This window comes from Pelecanus crispus, chromosome 10, assembly GCF_030463565.1.
Source record: "Pelecanus crispus isolate bPelCri1 chromosome 10, bPelCri1.pri, whole genome shotgun sequence".
Classification (NCBI taxonomy): Eukaryota; Metazoa; Chordata; class Aves; order Pelecaniformes; family Pelecanidae; genus Pelecanus; species Pelecanus crispus.
Window position 1 is genome coordinate 7,766,960 of NC_134652.1, and position 15,494 is coordinate 7,782,453.

Genomic DNA, 15,494 nt, shown 5'->3' on the forward strand with positions numbered 1-15,494 from the left:
CCAACCGCATTGGGCGGGAATCTGTGCTTTGTGCTTTTTGAACCCAGCATCATCATGCAATCCCAAACCTCCTGTGTCTCGTGAACCTGCAGCACAGCATGTAGCAAGGTGAGATGCAGTACTGCGGCAGGGAAAATAAAACTGGAGTGATGTTATCTCTGTGAGGTGCAACTGTGATGCAGTATGCGACAGCCTATTTGGTGGATTTGCTGATGCTCTCACCAAGGATGGACAGACTGGAAACATAATGTGTGGTGGAAACTCATCCAAATAGGGGTACGTTAAGACGTACCACCACTTTACTGACGTTGAGTTGTGTTCCTGCCATTGTCTCATGACCCTACTGCAAGGCAGCCGCATTCCCAGCCAGAGGAGCGGACATCATTGTAGACTTGTCAGTGCCGAGCTGCTTTCTGCTTATTCCTTGAGGAACTGATTTTGACTTGTGGCAATGCTGCCATCAGCTTTGATCTCCAGAGACATCCAGAGACCTTGATACTGTCTTCAGGAGCACTTCTGGATGCATCCGTTAGGAGACAGTGGGTGGTGGGGGCTGTTGACATTGAGCCATGCATGAGCATTGCGTGACCAGTCAAAGAAAAACCTGTCAAATGGAGCAAAGTAGCAAGTGCTCTCTTTTGAAGGAGTCTTTTGGGAAGAAAAAATTTCCTTTGACGTTCACCTTTCAATCAGATGAGGGAGTTAGAAGCTATAATCAACCTAATGGTTTCTAGTTTCTTCCTGCCTCTGTCTGAACTGAAAATGTCTGAGATAATAGATAAGCATAAGGGAAAAAGTTCTGAAAGCAGACATTGTTTCTAAAGAGGCTTCTTCCAGCCTGCTCAGCCAGAATCTCGATGCCACGAGGAACTGACTGATACTGAGTGTCCTGGTTTCAGCTGGGATAGAGTTAATTTTCTTCCTAGTAGCAGGCATAGTGCTGTGTTTTGGATTTAGGATGAGAATAATGCTGATAACACACTGATGGTTTAGTTGTTGCTAAGTGCTGCTGACACCAGTCATGTACTTCTCAGCTTCCCATGCTCTGCCAGGGGCACAAGAAGCTGGGAGGGGGCACAGCCAGAATAGCTGACCCAAACCACCCAAAGGGCTATTCCATACCATACGGCGTCATGCTCAGTATAGAAACTGGGGGAGTTGGCTGGGGGACAGCGACCACTGCTTGGAGACGGGCTGGGTGTTGGTCAGCGGATGGTGAGCAATGGCATTGTGCATCACCTGCTTTGTATATTACTACTATTTTTATTTTCCCTTCCTTTTCTGTCCTATTAAACTGTCTTTATCTCAACCCACAAAGTTTACTTCCCCCCCGCCCCACCCCGATTCTCTCCCCCATCCCACTGGGGAGGGGGGCAGTGAGCAAACAGCTGTGTGGGGTTTAGCTGCCTGCTGGGTTAAACCACACCACTGGGCAGAGATCAGCTGGAGAAGCAGCACAATCCAGGGGCAGTTTTGGCCACGGTCAGCAAGGGCATCTATCTGACCACAACTGCACGTGGCCAGAAACGTATGGGCTGCGAGGCAACGCAAATAGATGAGGGGGGAGAGGGAAAAAAAGAGAAGATGGTTTCTCTAGTCTGTAAATGTACTCCTATGGTGAAACTGTGAATATAATTTTGCTCATCAGCATTCAGTAAGCTAATCTGGTTAAAAAAATACACAGATGCATATGCACACTCTGGGAAAAGCATTGGAAAAACATTTGAAATCCCTTCTCACAAATTTCCTTAGAATTTCAAGCTGTTCTGTTGCTAGTAATGAGGAACTGGATATTTGAAGCTGATTACAGGGACACTGAATTAAAGAAAGTCCTCTTAAAGTGGGTATTACTTGCATTGTCTGTGATGAAGTGTATCTGCCTTGCTTACCTTGATTTAAAGATTTGAACGACTTATTAAAGGATGGGGTTTTTTTGCTGAATTTTAGGAAATTGTTTTCCTTCAAGCTCAATATAGCAAGTTATTGGAATAACTGGTGATTTTGAAAAGGCAAGAAACCTTCCAAGCAAACCAACCAAATTTTATAAGTTTTTCAGCTTCTGTTTCAGGGCTCTTTTGAAGAGAACAGAGAAGAGGACACAGAGCACTGAAACAACATTGCAAAAAGCAGCCTTAAATAACAACAAAATCCTGATTTTTGTAGAGATTTTTCTTCTATGGAATTATGTCAGTTCAAGCTGTTAATTTGTCAGTTTGTAAAGGCTAACCAGCATTGAGATGGCCCATAAACTTTACTACCTTGTGCACTAAATACAGACAGCGCTGTAATCCAGAGTGAGCCAAAGCCCAGTGGAGTAACTGGGAAGACTTGTTAACACCGCAGGCCTGGGATCATTTCCTTCTTACGCATCATGTTTTTACCCTCATTTGCCAGCACTGCAGTTTGGCTTATTAATGTTCTCTTGAACGTTAGTGACTGCAGATGGCTGCTGCAGAGAGCTGCACAAAGCAAACAAGTGGGATTTCTCTCTCTATTTTTTTCTTTTTTTCCTTGAGACAGAAGTGAACGGCTGTTCAGTGCATATGTTGTTCCCACCGTGATGGATGCACTGGGAACATCTCACTACCAGCAGGCACTGCTGTAACTGCAGCTCCAGGGGCAAGGTCTGTCATCTGAAGGAGGTCTTCAGGAGTGTCCAGCACAGCAGGCACCCTTGTTTAAGTGCTGGTTTAACCTGTACATGCCTTGAATCTTTCAGGACTTGCATTTGCAGCAGAAAGCTCAGAACCTGCCCCTTGCTTCAGGCCCTTCTCAGGACAAGGTTCTGCAGATGCACGCCGAAACGATCTGCATCACCTGGCTGTGGGCTCCTGAAGCTCCTTCTTCCTCCCTTGGCCCACCTCCATGACCCTGCAAGGCCATTTTTCCAGGCTTTCCCCGTATGGTGCACAAAGGAGGTCTGGCCCCGAGCAGGAGGACTGGGGGTCCCACAGGCTGGCAGGGACTGAGGCACAGCCACATTCGCTCAGCCCCACTTCTGAATCGAGCCCCAAGAATCTCTGCTCAATGTAATTACTGTTTTCTCTGATATCCAGAGTAATAAACAATAATAAGATTTAGAGGCACGCTGGTGAGCTTCTTTAATCCAGTTATGCAAATAATTATATTAAAAGCTGTCATCTGAAATGTGTTTGCTAATCTCCACCCCTCTCCGGGGAGCTGTTGCGGTTCTCTGAGGGACCAGGGCTCATGACTGCAGTATTTTTGGTGGTATAATTTTTAATTACAATTTAAGAAATCATTGCATGCTTTGATTTTATAAAGTAGCCCAGTTCAAAACTTGGTGAACCTATTAACTTTCCCTGTAAGGGTTTTAGTTGTTGTTTCTTGCTTACATTCAAATCCAAGGACTTGCACACTGCAGGGCAGCTGCTCTGCAGGGATGGAACAGGGTTGGCATCTGAGCTGAGGTATTGCAGAATGCTATATGCTCCTCATCTGCTGGGATTTCATTCCAGTTGTTTACATGCACCGAGAGGCTTTTAGCAGGTAGAGACCCAGGTGTTGTGCATTTTACAGCAGCAAATACATGCTATTTATGATGGCTCCTCAGAATGTTCCTAAAGGACAGTCGCTGGTAAACACTCCTGGATGTACTATGGAGTTTGTATACATGCTCTGTGGTGGTGTTTTCAGGTAGATATCAAATGCATTACCCAGCAAGTGGGTTGTCAGAGCATGGTGAATCTTGGGCTTTGGAAATGGAGGGCCCACTTAGGACCACACTTACTCATTGTAAAAAATCGTCTGGGAGATTTCACTGGAGCCAAGCCTCTACAGCTCAGAAGGCTCTGCATATCTTAAATGTGGAAATTAATAGAGATACAGAAGAAAATGATGGGGAGAGGCAGGGGAGGGTGAGATGTCTTCACTTTGAGTGAAGAGCACAGATTTAGATAGCAGGAACGACAGCTTAACAATCTGAAGCTATTCCGCATAGCTGTTGGAGGGACTCACCAAGTATAGATCTAGCAAATACAGTGTATTTCCAATGTTTATAGATGCAAAAATGCTTGATCAAACATAAGCTACTCCCTATGGTCAAACGTGGGATTGGTGTTAAAAGGCAACGTACTTATGAAAGACATAAAAAAGCAAATCAGTATTTGATCAGGAACTAAAAAACAGATTAGATAGTGAACAAAGGTCACTAAATCTGAACTCAGGCAGCCAAAGAAAAACAACAGTTAATCAAAACTCAGTTAGGGTCAGGTAGATTTGGTCTCTCCCCCACCTTGAAAATGGCAGCTCAGAGCAGTCACCAAAGACTAACTTGTTTGTGCAATGTGTTATTTTAAATAAATTTTCCTTATACTTGGACAAAGAAAATGGAGCGAGCTGTATTTGTATCATATTTGGGGAATGGCATTTTATCTGGGATGGGCAAAAGCAGACCCTGCCATAAGGCCATTACTCACAGGAGAATGGTGAATGCTTCCCAGCTGATAGACTGGAAAAAGCTAATATTTTTCATACCAGCTGAACAACAGATGCTCTCTACAGTTTTAATTGAGTGAATCCTGCTTGTTGAGGTGTCAATGGTGAGTTATAATTAGATGGCTAAGATTATGCAGGGTACGGATATAAGCTGAAAATGGTGCACCTGCAGCTGGGAGGAAAAAATGCCAAATTGGACAGAACTGTACAATGCACCCATCAATCTGCCCACCAGACAAGAATAGGGCAGAGAGAAACAACCTGATGATGGTAAAGCCACTGCTGTCTTTGTCACTTCTGCATGAAGAAATACAATACAAATTTTTACCTCCAGCTCTCCCCTCTCACTGCCCACTATCTTTTTCTTTTCTCAGGAAAACTGGTTGCATTCCTCCTGCTTCCCCTGGAGAAAAGGTTGCTCAAGGGTCAAAGCAAACATTTCAGTTTCATAGAAAGCATACAGCAATCAAGGAGGCTTTCTAAAGTGGAAATCACCCTCTTCTCTCTTAAATTTCTTTCTGCAAGCAGAAATAGCCAGTTGTGCCTGACACACAGTCTCTGTATGCAACATTTGTGGTGCAGATCTGCAGCTGGCAGGAGCAAACCTGGCCTGCCTGCCACTTGGAGCACTGGCTTTTGTTGTTGCATCAAGTAAATGCCCCTCCCCATACTTGGTGACCTCATTCTGGGTCAAAACCATCGCTAGCTCTGGTCCTTTGTACCCGATTTCCCTCCACATCAACAACAGTTTGCTTTACTGAAGGTCCCAGAGGGCAACTGCAGATGCATCAAAGGTATCCTGCCCATATTAATGGGACCTTTCCTTCAGAAATCATTATCATATTCCCTGTTTCAAGAGCAGGTTTCAAGTACATTCTTACCATCTACTGATATAGCCAGATGGGGCAGGCTTTCCCTGGGCTGATTTCAATCAAATTTCTTATATGTTTCTCTGCTCCCTGCTCTCCCAACCCTCCCCCAGGCTTTTGAAACCATTGATCAACTAGTCAGTAGAAGCAGGAGCCTCAAGGATCTTGAAATCCTAGTTGCTATCTGAAATTAGGAAGAATACAAGCATTTCCTTGGTGCTCCCCAGGGAAGGAAAAGATGTCTAAGTGCTCTCTCCTTTGGGGACCCACCCAGGATTACATGGGGGATGGTGTAAATGGTTCAGGGCTAGTTACAAGATGGCCAGGCTGCCTCCCTATAGGGCAAAAAGTGAGGGTTTACAGGCATGAAGATCAAATATGTCTCATTGGGAGTTATGTCCCTTTAGGATCCAAAATCTATGCTCTGCCAAGAAGCTGATAGGGTTCACTTTCTTGCCCATCATTGTTTACTTCCCCTTTCTACAGCCTGCTTTGTAAAACTAAGTTAATGAAGCTATTAATTGATATAAATAATAAAACACGCACTCAGGAGCTCCCTGCTTCATGTCTCCAACCCGTTGGAAATCAACTTGGGATCACTGCTGTCTATTTGCATCTGACTGGGTTCTCCGTTCTTCACATCTTGTTTATGTTAATTTTCACATTACATTGTAATTTCCTTGTGTTTTTTTCTCTGCAGAAAACATACAAAGGGGATGATGGCTTTAATCCCTACATCTACATTTCCTACAATTCCTACGTTCCCATCAGGAGCTGGAGATGCCTTCAGCAGCTGGCAGGGCTGTAAAGAGAAGCTTGCTGCTTTCCAGCATAGCAATGAGATCCACCTCTCCTGCTGGGCACCGTTCTTGGTTTCCAAATAACACACTGGAAAGGCAACCTATGGCTCACAGCAGCAGGAGGGGTTTTAGCGCTGTGGTCTGTGAGAGCCTGGTGATGTGCGTGGTGCTGAGGATTGCTCCTACGCAGCTCAGGATCCCCCCAGCAACATCATCAACCAAACGATGTATTGTAAAACAGGCCTGTCCCAGGCCTGTGGATGCAGAGAAGGAAAGAAAGGAAAAAAAAAAAGAATATTTTTGGACTTCAGGCAAACAATAACCATCCAAAGGCTAGATCTATAACCACCCAGAGGCTGTGTTTCTGTACAAATGTAGGAGTTACTCAAGTCTTCTTGTGAGTGTGGTCCCTCACCTGCAGCCTGCAAGTTCAGTGTTGGCTTTATTGCATCTTTCCTCCCATCCCTCAGCCATACAGTGAGCTTGAGTGGGGCAAGCCAGCCGTATGCACGAACCATTAGGTGAGGTCCATGTGTGCAGAGCCATTAGTGTATGGTCCAGAAACAGATGAGTAGAGGGCAGAAGCATTTATGAAAGGGGATTTTTATAAAAATTGAAAAGTCAGGGATGGGGTTCTGAGGAAAGTGTTCAGCCAACACACTCCTCAGCAACCAGATGAAAGTCTGGAGGAAGCAAGATGAAAATAATCCAAGTATCATGTGCAAGAATTAGTTATGAGCTACATCACCAATTAAAAATTGCTCTGAGTTGCTATGTACAAAGTATCTTGAATCATTAAGAAGACAAAACCTTCAACACTCAGCTTTGGAATGATTTCCCCTCAATTATTGGAAGCTTTTAAAATTCAACATCTGTTGTTAATATGCATAACTTAAAAAAATTAAAATAAATTTGAAACCATCTGAAGCACTAGACACAGCATATGGTAGACCTTTTTAATCTTAACAAGTCAATAATATTATCATTGTGAATCACTTCTTCATTAAAACATGTATTCATGACTGTTGTATAAAATAATGTTTATTTGTAAGAGTCTTTTGTACCACCCACACAACTGTCAGTTGTCACAGCTAATTCTAAACTGTTTTGATAGCACCTCCTCTTGGAAAATTGCCACAAACTGAGGATGGATGAAATGCAAATCATCACCGGTCAAACAAAGTTCTAGCAACATCAGTGACAAAGTGCAGGGAAGCTTTTGAAGAGCTATGTTTTGCTGTAGTTACACAAAGATGGGTTTCTTTATTTTTAAGGCATTGTGGAAGGCACTGTTCCAAACAGTATTTTAAGGAAAGGTGCTTGAATTTCAGGCTACTAATTTTCACGCGAGACATCTCCCTTCAGCCCAGTATGAGGCACCCAATCTCAGAGATGCAAGGTTTAAAATCACATCTTCACTTTGCATCCTCAGTGGTGGCCATCAGCTAGTTCAGCTCAGACAGCAGCTTATTCTGCACATTAGCATTCAACATTTTGGTAAAACCTTCTCCCGGTGCATTGTACAAACAATCTGCTTGGGATGCAGTCAATGCTCCTATGTATTCACCCAGTCTCACAAAGTTTAAATCTGATTTGTGGGTTTAGTCCAGATCTGCTTTCCAAGGACTTAAACAGAAGCAGTAAAGTAACCAGCAGCCCTAGGCTAAATATCTTTTCTATACATGTGAAATTTATTATCAAGCAAAAACCCAACAAAAAACCCTCAAACCCCAACATGTTAAAGGAATGGATTAACATAAAAAACAAAAATAGTTCTTAAAATGCCTTGATTCCTGCGGATTAGGTCCCTTTTAAGAGAGGCAGAAGACATTTTAATGTTTGCCCACCACTGAAGAAGGTATATGAGGGTGAAATATTTGGTACCTTTCTAAACCATTATGGGTTTGCTGGGTGATCAGAAAAGCACAGAAGATTTGAGGACAAGAGGAAAACACACCAGATTTTTAGTGCTAAAATGAATTAGCTGGACAAGCTGAATCTGCAATATGATGTTCGACAAACAGCCTAATTTACAGTGCTAGCTATGCTGAAAATAGAGACAATTTGGCAAGTACCTTTACTTCCAGTTCTAGCATGAGGTATTTGAAAACAGGGGTCGAAGGTGGGTTGGGAGAAGGCCAGACTGGTACAAGAGCAGTCTTAAAATTTTTTACATCAGCAAATAAAAACTAAATGGAGGGTGTCAGTACAGTTTTCTAAATCTGAAGCTATTCATATTCAAATATTGAGACTGGAGGAGATGGATAAAGGTGACGTAGAGCGACATTAAGTTTTGCAATTCACCTATTTAAAAAAAGTTGCAAAAATAACAAGCCCTACAGATTACTCTAAACTGCAGATGTTTGAAATACAGATCTGCAGTTTGATTTCGCCTTTTATTGCAGAAAGTCTAAGCTCTTTGAGACAGTTTTGAGCAGAGACAACTGTGTCTCTATTGTCTCTTCTTAGATGGAGTCCAGAGATTTAACCAAGCTGCTATGATTTTCCGCTGTAGAAAATAGTTCCAAAAAAGAGCTTTGAGGTGCCTCTCCACAAGATTTTAATTTAACATTCACAGCATAACCAGAGGACGGAAAGCAACAAATCATGTAAGTAGAAACTCTTGCTAATGCCCCATTTAAAGTAACTAAACATTTTTAAAACCAAAAGAAACAACAGAGGACTGTTGGAAGTTTTGAAGTACTCTGTTTAATCTTTGCATAGCTAGAGGTGTTTTCTATGAAACTACAACTCTTGTGACCTGGTATTTATGCCTTGTGCATTTGGTCTAGGCAGCCCCAGAGCACTGATGTTTCCAGAGAGAGCAATACTCTTTTAGAAAATATTCTATCCTTGTGAGCTGGATACTGCCACTTTTAATCACTATGACATGTTTCAGTAACTGCTGAAACACAACAAGGAAGACATTACTGACAACAAAATATGGCAGAGTCTAGCTAGGCAGAAGCATGCTAATTTCTTTTACTAGTGTCTAAGAATCCAACAGACGCCTATTATCCACTGAATCTCAACCCTGCACATATATTTCCCAATAAGCATTAATTAGCCATTTGAGAATCCACCAGAGAGTAATAGTTTTGTTTAGTTCAGAATAAGCAGCACTGTGGATAAGCTGTCACCAAAAGCTGTGTCACTTCTGAAAAGCAGAGAGAAGCCTAAAAGGAACCTATAGTGCTTCTATGATTCAGAGCTCTTGAGCACTGTGATATGTCTGGTTTTAAAGATCTCCTTCTCTTCTGAAGTATAGTTGGACAAACTGTTTGAACAGAAGAGGAGCAAATACAAGTTACCCCTCAATGATTACACGGAGTACCACCAGCTGCAGTCACACTTTGGGCTGCTCCCAGGTACCCGAGAAGCTTACTCCCACCTCCCTCAGTGTCAGCAGTAGTCTTGATTTCAGATTCCAGAGAACAGGAGTTTTACAAGGGGTCCCTACCTTTCCCTTCTCCTCCTCTACACTAGTAAAAGGGAAATACAAGTGAGCTTCCAACCTGTTAGTTTCCTGTTTTATAATAGTCTTGAATGGCTTATTTTTTTTTTTCCTACAGACAATCAGAAGCTCTCAGGATGCAGCAATGCCCCTCTCTATGCACATTGTTTAGGTTCTAATAAACAGAGGAGCTCAAGATCTAAGATACCTTCTCCTAATAGCTATGGCAGATAAACGATTGGAGTCCACGAGGCACAAACCATGAAACAGAGCATAAATATACATAATTATCATCTTAATCCAGAGCTGAAACAAGAACTCTAAATCAAAGCTAGTCAGTGTATCAAGTACCATCTCTTCACAAGAAACTAATATCAGCTTCCCTTCAACATTCAGCATGAATGCATTTAATAAAATAGCTAGATCTCTACTTACCAAAGTATCTTCATAAGTTATTCTTTGTTTCCCTGGAACCTATTACTCAGCTGCTTTCTCACTAATTCTTTCTAATTTAGAGAAACAAATCCTGTTTTCCCTACCCCCCAGCAAACCTTACATCCTCTTTCCTAAGAGGACAAATCTTGATGAACATGGCAACCTCCCACCACCATCAGCTGGCCCTCCAGCACCTGCCCCAGCCCAGCGGGCAGAGCCTTTAAATAGCGCACACAGAGATCCCATGAAAACACTGCATGTTTCTGGAGGCAGGGTTGGATGGGAGTGAATGATAGATAGTTCTAGCTTACTAAACAAGTAGTTTTACAAGGTTGCATTATTAGTAGATACTATTATGTGAAGTCAGGTAGAACCCTGCAAGAGGGTGATTAGTATAACTCTCTGTTACTAATAGAGAAGCCTATTAAAATAGAAAAAAAACCCCTCCCAATCTGTTAAGAAAATAAATACCGAAGACAATGAATGAAAATTTATGAAGATTCAGTAAGGCATGAAGTAATTGAGGTTCCACTTAATCTTAGACCTCCAGGTTCTACTGAAGTACTAAAATGCTGTCCCCAAGTTGTTATATTCTTTCTAAAAAACTTTATCTTCTAATTTTAGTTGCTGTCTATTCTTACAGGAGATACTGATAGCCAATCTTTTTGGTGCCTGCTGATCCTGGGGCTGTCTGGAGGAAGGAGGCGGATGGATCAATGCAATCAGTACAAAGCTAGACTCATTCCTACTTAAAACTGGCTTTTTCTCTAGAGTCTGTGCCAGCAATAAGCAAGAGCTCAGTTTAGCACTAGTGCTAACACTAGCTGTTAACTTCCTTTTTAGCCATTACAGTAAATATAAGACCAATGACCTCCCAGCAAGCAACAGTAGGACATAGCTGGTGAGCAGCAAAACCCCAGTGATAAGTGGGCACCCGCTCTCTCTGTATGCAATCTTTGTTCTGCAGCACTGTTAGGCATTCACTGGTCATCCACATAGAGTTTTGTATACCAGCAGGCTTTGACATGTGTGTCTGCTCGTACAGCTATTCTCACTGTTTGGGGAACTGGAATTCTAGCTGGCTCAATTAAACATCAAGTAGCCTGTTTTGCTAGTTACTGGAGCCTGCTGGCCTTGTCTGAGCTGCATTCTCAGTGGCACCTTTTTGTCCAAGAATGGTGTGGGTTGCTTCACCTACTCATTGCCAGTCAGCAAGGGCTGAGCCTCCGTTGCTGGAGACCAGCCTTACTCCGAGGAGGCCTGCTACCACCATACATGCCATCTCTCCTCCCAGCTTGATCACATGCTTGACACCAGGTGAGACCAGTTTATCCCAAACAGCAGTGGGGTTTGTAGATGCTTGTCCTTTCATGGTCTCTTAGCATGGCACTAGAAAAGGTCTCCAGAAGGTGGAGAAATGATGCTCTCAGCCAGGGTTGTTGAGGCAGCATATACTTACTAAAATACAAAAAGGCTTTTCTGTCTGGTTTCGTTTACACTGGAGATGGGCAGAGTTGTGACAATACATTCCCTGTGCATCCAGATTTTGTGATGGTCTTTTTTACAGACCATCCCTGCAAACCAGGGCTGATACAGTGTTGAATTTCAGGTATTTATGTTGCACCTGTGCGAGGTGAATTCATAGGGATGTCTTACTCTGGAATACTGGGTAGGGGCATGAGCCTCTTCATGGACTTCAGATTTCATCCTCACTGTTTTATTAACCTGTTTTTTGTTCCAAATGGGTCTCTTGCTCCTATTGATATTATCCCATCTATTTCCTCTTTCATTGGCCACTTAAAATGGGCAATTTGAAGATACCTTAACTTCGGACTATTTAGTATGTCCTTTGCTTGCAAATCTTTTCAACTTGTGTAAAAAGCTGTAGGATGTAAAAAAGTCTTGATGCTGCACAAGTTGGCACATAGCCTCCCATCCGTATGCCTGTGAACTGTCTGAGCAAGAAGACAAATCAATACTAATTAACGGTCCCCTGGAAAGTAAATGACTGTTCACAGTGTGCAGTGTAGCAAAGAATGCTATAGGCTATTTTTGCCTTTGATTTATCACACTGTATAAACAAGGGTTTATACATGTAGCCTGGAACCTAGAATCTATTACTGATAAAGATCACAGCTTCTGTTGAGATAAAAGGAGCCTACAAACCTAGGAGAAGAGCTGGGATATTTTACTTCCATGGATGCAGCAGGTAAGAGTGACCATTTCAGCTGTCTGGTTGCTAATTTACAGCAGCTGTCTGGTTGCTAATTTACAGCAGCTCCTGAGGTTTGGAACATACTGAAAAATATTCAAGAGATCAAGTATTTAGTTTTGTGGCGTACCTACATCAGCCTCCCATTTTCTTCAGGAAGGATGTATTTCTGATACTTTCTGTCTAGCAAACAGAGCTAGAACAAGATAGCTAGAGTAAGATAATTTTGTTAATAATTATTAATGTTCTTATTAATAAGAACAATGTTAAAAATCAGAAATGTTGGCTAGTGAAGGTTGCCTTTCACAAGCCATGGCAAAAAGCTCTGGTTTCTTATTCCTGTGCTAAAAGGTTTACAAAAGTGCCGAATCAATTGATATTGCATTGGCTTCATGTGCAACTCAGGAGGGAGGTTCACTGGTGGCCAGCTGTAGAAAAAGGTTTTTTAAAATGTGTCAGGCCTTTTAATTACAGATGGTCACCTAGCAATTTCAGCTTTTGGGAAATGAGTTAGTACCATTAGCAGAAGCAGGTTCTTCCTTTGTTACAGTCCCTTCCAGCAAGGTTTGTTCTCACAGAACATGAGCAATTTTGTTTAATTGCTCTGTGAGAGTACATGATGGTAGGAAATGGATCATCGTACACTGGCTCAAACATATGTTTGAGTGTTGTGCTGCATGAATGTCACTTCATTATAAGCATACATGATGAGTTTTGTTCAGAAAACAGTATCCTGGGTTGCAGGGATGATTACCTTCATTTTGCAACACCATAGGAAAACATTGGCTCATGTTCTGCTCATGATTTCTTATAATCTTGGATCCCTAGAGTTTCTATTTGTACTCCATCTCTTATTTGTGCAGTTAATCGCTCCTGGCAAATGCACATCCTTCTGCTTGGACCTGTAAGGTTTCATCCAGTGTTTTCACATAATTTCTCCAACTTGCCTAGCTGGCTGGATTTTATTCCTGTCCTTAATGTACTTGCATCTCCTCCTACCTTAGTGTTTTCTAGAGCTTTAACAGTATAACTCTCTGTTGCATCTACCAGGTCATTAATAAAACCATTTTCAATACAGTTTGAATACAGCCAACTCCATGACAGTTGTCTGGGGAGACCGTTAATTACATTCTTCTATTTTGACCACAAGCCACTGATACCTGCTACATTTTCATTAGTTCAATATGTTTACTCAGCTTGTTTGGCCTGTGCTGTATGAAAGTTTCGTCCAGAACATATTTTTCTCCCTTTTGAAAGAAGGTCTTCAGAGAAGGTATCAAAGTCCATTCTACATTTTTGGTGGTGTTTATTGTTTTCTCTCTATGCAGACCTGCAACCCATTCATAAAAAGAGACAAGTTTGCTCTGAGAGGATTTGCAGTTGACAAATCCATTTTGACTCTTACTCATTTCCTTGTTTTCTTTCATGTGCTCACAAAGATTTTGTGCTTTCCAGGGTTTTTCTGGCATTTGAAGGTAAGCTGATAGACAAATCCCCGATTAGTCTTTTCCTTCCATTCTTAGAAACTGAATATATTTGCCCTTTTCCAGTCTTCTGATGCTTATTTACACTCCATGACTTCCCTAAGATAACGCCAAGTGGTTCTGACATTATTTCTGCCATATTCTTTTGCAGTTTCCTGGGATAAAATCCATCAGGCCCTTTGGAGTTCTCCAGGTGTGCTTATGCCTCTTTGTGCATTTCTGTGGAGAGATTCTACCACTCTGCTGCTGCTTGCATTAGTCAGTCTTTGCACTTGATCTTTTCTCTTAGAAATGCAAAATAAGACAAGCAGCACTTCGGCCTTCTTGGCTTTTTGTGCTGATGACTTCTCTTTCTCATTTGCTGGAGAATCAATACTTTGCTTAGTCTCTCTCTCTCAATGTATATCTAGAATTGTGTCTTGCTACTCTTGATATCACTTGTAAAATCCTGTTCTGTACCTTCACTTTTAAAAATTTTCTCTCTACATACTCATGTTATTCTTTGATACTTGTCTCAGTAGCCACATTTAGTTGCTGCTTTCTGCAGGCATCTTCTCTGTGTTTAAGGTGAATGAAGAACTCGTGACTTTTCTCCACATTTCCAAATCTCTTGCACCTCTGGTTGGCTCATCCAACTGTCCTTTTAATTCTGATGTGCTGAGAAGGTGTCAATGTCACTGCTCTGCTCAATAAAAATAGCTTAAGCTTGATTCAGAGTTCTGCTCTGCTTCACCCTACTCACTCGCCCTTTAAAAATCTTTTCTTTCTCTACTGCATCTTTAATAAAAAATATAAAACCTAAAATATTTGAATCAAAAGGGTTTGAAAGATTTTAACAGTAAATATTCCTTGGTTTTTTCTTCCTTTTGAAGGGAATTTTTTAGAAACAAACTTCCATTTGAGTAATACTGTATAGAAAAGGAACGCAAAATCAAATATCCTTCAAAAACATGAAATGGGGAGGATTTTTAGGGTTTCTTTGTGTGTGGCCTGATCCTGCTCTCTTTAATAGAAAATGAGACTAACACTCACCAGGGGACATGTAAGAACAACTCAGTTGCATTTCTCTCTCTGGTGCTGGCTTTTACTTGCAGCCTTGCTGTGGGAGAAATCCAGGCACAGCACATGGTTTGATCCATCATGCCACGATCTGGCAAATATGTACAAACACCCACTGTCCCCCATGGTGCTTGTAGCTGCCCTTCAGGCCTTGGCTGCCCAGCAGTGTTGTGAAAGATGCTCTTCTGAAATGGAAGGTGAAAAGGGAAAGGGGTAAGATACATGGATGGAAAGGGCACATAGGAAAAGAGAGAGAGAGGATCTTGTTCCTCACATTTACTGCTCAGGATGTCATGAAAGGGCTCAGCTCCTTTGACTCTGCCTGCCAAGGAACCAGTGGAAGATCAGGAGGTCTGCCAGTGCTTTCCCAGGTACAAAGCTCTACCTCTGCTCTCTCAAGCCTCTTAGTTAAGGACACCAGAGTGGGGCAGGGTAGGACAGCACGCTCCACTTTTTTTCTTCAGATTATGTTTAACCTATCAACTTACATCACTTTCTTTATCCCATTCGTGTTTTATTACTGTATAGGTTTACAGTGCTTAGGTGGCCACCGATGGTTCCTGGGCCAGTGCAGGGCAACCCAGGTGGTACGGTGAGAATGGGCCACCCAGAGCGGTACAGGGACCTCAGTGTGAATTGATATTAGTAAAATATTAACATGAATTACAGCATGGCAGTAAATACTTCCTAGAGAGATAATTTACTTTTTCAAGCAAGATCTTT